The sequence below is a fragment of the Sardina pilchardus genome, chromosome 6 (assembly GCF_963854185.1).
Source record: "Sardina pilchardus chromosome 6, fSarPil1.1, whole genome shotgun sequence".
Taxonomy (NCBI): domain Eukaryota; kingdom Metazoa; phylum Chordata; class Actinopteri; order Clupeiformes; family Clupeidae; genus Sardina; species Sardina pilchardus.
The window spans coordinates 31,189,253-31,195,039 of NC_084999.1; the positions used below are offsets into that span (position 1 = coordinate 31,189,253).

General features: G+C 47.1%; 2 long non-coding RNA genes across 2 annotated transcripts; both read right to left on the reverse strand.

Annotated features, from left to right (window-relative positions):
* Positions 1 to 1,978: 1,978 nt before the first annotated feature.
* LOC134082169 (uncharacterized) lies at positions 1,979 to 2,757 on the reverse strand. Its single transcript, XR_009939588.1, has 3 exons — positions 2,674 to 2,757; positions 2,547 to 2,597; positions 1,979 to 2,472 (listed from the first exon to the last, which is right to left on the reverse strand). It is a non-coding gene; the product is annotated as an uncharacterized LOC134082169 (long non-coding RNA).
* A 1,828-nt stretch (positions 2,758 to 4,585) lies between these two features.
* LOC134082170 (uncharacterized) lies at positions 4,586 to 5,203 on the reverse strand. The gene is made up of 3 exons (XR_009939589.1): positions 5,120 to 5,203; positions 4,993 to 5,043; positions 4,586 to 4,918 (listed from the first exon to the last, which is right to left on the reverse strand). It is a non-coding gene; the product is annotated as an uncharacterized LOC134082170 (long non-coding RNA).
* Between the last annotated feature and the right edge of the window lie 584 nt (positions 5,204 to 5,787).

The following is a 5,787-nucleotide window of genomic DNA, read 5'->3' on the forward strand; positions in this document are numbered from 1 at the left end:
TGAATGTGCTTTTCATTTCTTATGTTTAGAAACCCATTACCAGATTTATGAAGCTTTTGTATCCTCACCTTCATTCCTTTTATAGTTGGCAGACATGATTTTGAAAGACGATGTGATGGATTCATTTGATGAATCCTCAATAAGTCGGCTCAGAACTGAAATGGCCCAAAAGTTGCTCCAACAAACAGCAACGACAATGTAACGATGTATTCATAGATAATCTTTCTTCCGCCAAGAAATATATTCCCTCCTCGTGAATGGTTGCCATGCAACAACAAGACGCAGCCACTCTAACTGTTGTGTTAGTTTTGTGATAGCGCATTACTATAGAACGAAATGCGGTCAAGGTGTGAGTTTATCATGATATTTACAACGGCATCGAACGCGATTCAGCCAATCACAATCAAGGACCGGAACTATCCGTTTTAGAACATGCGGCATTCCACAAGTTGGGGAAGGTAATGTTTAAGCAACATTTATTGACAAGTATACTAGACTGCAGACGTTATATTATGTTACTTTGGGCAGTGTTACTTAAAATTATGTTACGTTATGCTACATTATATTAAGACCTCTATTAGGCCTCCCGGTCTTGCGTTATGACGAAATTGGTGTCTCAGCACGATGAGTGGTGCCACCTTTATCCCTCACTCAGTAAACTGCCAGCAATAGCCCTTACCGTTTCTGTCTCAAGTGTGAACTGCAAGCGAGATTTCTCTGCTATGAACAGGGTAATAAGAAACACGATAGAAGAAAATATGCTCTCAATAAATATCATTGTCATTTCACTATAGCCTATGTTCTGTTTTGATTCCTTCATAATAGGTGAAAACAGACCTGAGAAACAGACTGAAGGGAGACCACCTGGCTGCTTGCATGCGCATTAGCATCAATGGACCTTCAGTCAAAGAGTTCCCCTATGGGCAAGCCTTGCAATTGTTTTTCCAAAAACCCAGGAAGATAAAATGCCCTGAGCCATCCTGCAAGCTTTGCTACTGATATGTTTAGCCATTCCTCTAAGTAATATTAACTTCAATAAAATGTCTTCTTGCACATACAGTATGGTGTGACATTTAAATGTTCAGGGGGTTGGGGTCAGGGGTCACTCTGGGGTTGGGGTGTTGGTTGGTTTAGTCTCCCTCACCGTCTTGTAAACTGCCTAGCTCTGCAGGTTATGCTTGTTACAGGTATTTTAAGACTAGGTTTATTCATTTATTTCGTACTGCCACCATTTTAGGGTGTTTTTTGTACATTTTCAATTCAAATACCCCGTACCCTCCTTTTGGGGTCGCGGTCCCTGAGCCGTGGTCCTGGCCCCCGCACCTTCAAAGACATCCTAGGGGAAACCCTGGCTTGGCTATATTGGTATTAGATTAAAATAAAAAATTAGCTGCTACTCGTTCAGCCTCTTGCAAAACATTCACTTAGGTGTATTGCTGTAGCCTAATGAATTGATCGGTTGATGAAAACCGTCACAAAACAGCATTAAAGACGTTATTAGCCTATAAAGTCACAAAACGTAACGCATTAATACATCTGGTGACGCAATTGGCAAACTAGGCTGTGTCTTGCTATAGCTTTCAGTTTAAGTGAGCAGTTTGAGTCTAAAAAGTGATCTCCCTGCATTTTGCGCATTAGCGCAGTGTGTTTCTGCAGCCGAAAATGTCACTTGTTAACTGTTTTGATATGTGAGGCAAAATTAATCTGAACTATTCATGCTTGTGTGGCAAAGTGGATGGTTTGCTAAATTGACACATGTCGACTACGCCATCTGAGGCCCTTCCCCTCAGAATATAAATTCTTAGAACCTGGATTAAGGCATCACAATTTACCAGGCAACACAGGTTCGGGGTCACGGAAAACCAGAGAGGCGTGTGTCCAAAAATAAACTCTTTATTACAATTAAGAACATAGGGAGTGAGTTCTCTCCAGTGTGGGTTCGCTCAAGTCAGTATTATTCTCCAGTGTGAATTCGCTAAACAGCAGTAGTACTCTCCAGAGTGAGTTCGCTAAAGTCAGTATGGTTCTCCAGGGTGGATTCGCTAAACAGCAGTAGCCTAGTACTCTCCAGAGTGAGTTCGCTAAAGTCAGTATGGTGGCTATTCAGGGAATGAGACACTCGTGAATACACAGCACTACAATGCACAGCACTCAGTTGTCACAGCAAACAGTGTAATCATCACCATCACTCACGCAGGCTTATGGTGACAAATCATGACACGCAGTGCAACAAGCTAAGGAATTAGCCTCCATAACCGAACTGAATTCGTAGTCACTCGTGAGCAAACAGCAGCACACCTGTCGTCACTTCAGTTAATCAATGAGGGCTGACTTCGTGGTGGCTAAACACAGCCGACTCACAAACGGAATGAAACAAACACAAACACAAAACAGAACTAAACAAAACAGCAGCGTTCGTCGGAACTGGGACCAAGACGCCTTGATGTTGCCGCCCCCTGTTACGCCCGAGATCTGCTACACAAAGAACATACGATTAAACCCACACAAGTTTACATATTACTTTAAAAACATTTAACGTGACCTACCGCTCTGCTGTGGTCGGTCATAAGGCCCATGTTCAGCGACTAGCTGCACTCCTAAACCCCAATGTTTGAGTTAGCCCACTGAATAATACCAACGTAGCCAACAACAAACACAATACTAATCACCTACCGAGAAGTCGGCGGACACACGGAACCGGCCAGAGGAGAAGCCCATACGGGGAACGGTGAAGGCTGGAGTCTGGCTAACAATGTAGCTAGGACGTCAGCCTTCAAAACAAAAGCTAAAACTTTAAAAAGCCGCTCCCACGTACTGATTGGCTCACCTCAAATTGCCCAGAGCCACTCAGAAGGGCACTGCCAAGTTAATTAAAAGGGGCATGGACCTAGTCCTGCTACATTCTACCCGGGCTTCTTGAATCGTCGCCCCGACGATTAACCTAAAAATAAGATGCACACTGCACACCTTGGAGAAGGGGGGGGGGGGACCAGGAAGGCAACACCACCAGGCCCCGCTAATGGCTGTCGCTCTCATGGCGACCCATGACCCAAAGGCGTAGGTGGGGAGCTACCCTGGCTACAACGCTGCATTGAGCCACACGCTGTACAAAATTTGGGAGGGGAAAAGGAGGAGAGGGGGTACCAGGAAGGCAACAACACCAGGCCCCGCTAATGGCTGTCGCCCTCATGGCGACCCATGACCCAAAGGCGTAGGTGGGGAGCTACCCTGGCTACAGCGCTGCATCGAGCTACACGCTGTACAAACTTGGGAGAGGGAAGGGAGGAGAGGGGGTACCAGGAAGGCAACAACACCAGGCCCCGCTAATGGCTGTCGCCCTCATGGCGACCCATGACCCAAAGGCGTAGGTGGGGAGCTACCCTGGCTACAGCGCTGCATCGAGCTACACGCTGTACAAACTTGGGAGAGGGAAGGGAGGAGAGGGGGTACCAGGAAGGCAAGAACACCAGGCCCCGCTAATGGCTGTCGCCCTCATGGCGACCCATGACCCAAAGGCGTAGGTGGGGAGCTACCCTGGCTACAGCGCTGCATCGAGCTACACGCTGTACAAACTTGGGAGGGGGAAGGGAGGAGAGGGGGTACCAGGAAGGCAACAACACCAGGCCCCGCTAATGGCTGTCGCCCTCATGGCGACCCATGACCCAAAGGCGTAGGTGGGGAGCTACCCTGGCTACAGCGCTGCATCGAGCTACACGCTGTACAAACTTGGGAGGGGGAAGGGAGGAGAGGGGGTACCAGGAAGGCAAGAACACCAGGCCCCGCTAATGGCTGTCGCCCTCATGGCGACCTATGACCCAAAGGCGTAGGTGGGGAGCTACCCTGGGTACAGCGCTGCATTGAGCTACACGCCGTACAAAACGGGAAGGGGGGGGGGGGGGGGGGGGGTAGGAGGAGAAAGGGCACCAGGAAGGCAACAAGGGGGGGGGGGGGGGGGAAACACACAACCCAACCGAAGCTGGCCATGCACCAAGCCTACCTGACTCCTTCTTGGTCCCACAAACAGCTGCTGTTTTGTCTGAGATAATAAAAAAATAAAGATAACCAATATTAATACGACAAAGCAAAGACAAAGTTACAAAAGACAGAAAAACACTGGAACACACGTCTCTGGCTTTGCTATGTGATCCTCTGCCAACTACGCCAAATGTGGCAAAGTGGATGGTTTGCTAAATTGACACATGTCGACTACGCCATCTGAGGCCCTTCCCCTCAGAATAATAATTCTTAGAAACTGAATTAAGGTATTACAAACTACCAGGCAACACAGGTTCGGGGTCACAGAAAACCAGAGAGGCGTGTGTCCAAAAATAAACTCTTATTTATTCACATTAAAACATAAGGAGTGTGTTCTCTCCAGTGTGGGTTCGCTCAAGTCAGTATTATTCTCCAGTGTGAATTCGCTAAACAGCAGTAGTACTCTCCAGAGTGAGTTCGCTAAAGTCAGTATGGTTCTCCAGGGTGGATTCGCTAAACAGCAGTAGCCTAGTACTCTCCAGAGTGAGTTCGCTAAAGTCAGTATGGTGGCTATTCAGGGAATGAGACACTCTTGAATACACAGCACTACAATGCACAGCACTCAGTTGTCACAGCAAACAGTGTAATCATCACAATCACTCACGCAGGCTTATGGTGACAAATCATGACACGCAGTGCAACAAGCTAAGGAATTAGCCTCCATAACCGAACTGAATTCGTAGTCACTCGTGAGCAAACAGCAGCACACCTGTCGTCACTTCAGTTAATCAATGAGGGCTGACTTCGTGGTGGCTAAACACAGCCGACTCACAAACGGAATGAAACAAACACAAACACAAAACAGAACTAAACAAAACAGCAGCGTTCGTCGGAACTGGGACCAAGACGCCTTGATGTTGCCGCCCCCTGTTACGCCCGAGATCTGCTACACAAAGAACATACGATTAAACCCACACAAGTTTACATATTACTTTAAAAACGTTTAACGTGACCTACCGCTCTGCTGTGGTCGGTCATAAGGCCCATGTTCAGCGACTAGCTGCACTCCTAAACCCCAATGTTTGAGTTAGCCCACTGAATGATACCAACGTAGCCAACAACAAACACAATACTAATCACCTACCGAGAAGTCGGCGGACACACGGAACCGGCCAGAGGAGAAGCCCATACGGGGAACGGTGAAGGCTGGAGTCTGGCTAACAATGTAGCTAGGACGTCAGCCTTCAAAACAAAAGCTAAAACTTTAAAAAGCCGCTCCCACGTACTGATTGGCTCACCTCAAATTGCCCAGAGCCACTCAGAAGGGCACTGCCAAGTTAATTAAAAGGGGCATGGACCTAGTCCTGCTACACTTGCATTTGCTGCTTGCTCATGTGATGGGCTATCACCAGTTAACATGGATATCAGGATATCAGTAAGTTTGTATAGTACTAGCAATGACCATACAATGTTGTCTAGCCGTCGTGGTTAGCGCACTTGCACTTCAGTCCATTTTGCCTCTGCGAGATGCATGTTCGAAACCCAACAAAACCTTTGTTTTTTACGCTTTCTGTTTGCACAGCATTTTAAGTGAATGGGCAGACATCCATACATGAACCGATGATGTCCGCTTGTTTCTGCAAGATGTTTCTTCATATTCTGTTGCTTCCTGAAAATGTGAAACTCCAGCACTCGAGGGGCGGAGGCAGAATCGAGCGCGATTAACAAGTAGGGAGGGTTCTTGTTGAATATTCAGTGATTTTATGCAAATATCACAATCTGAACTGATCACCAGATACCATGGTACACCAG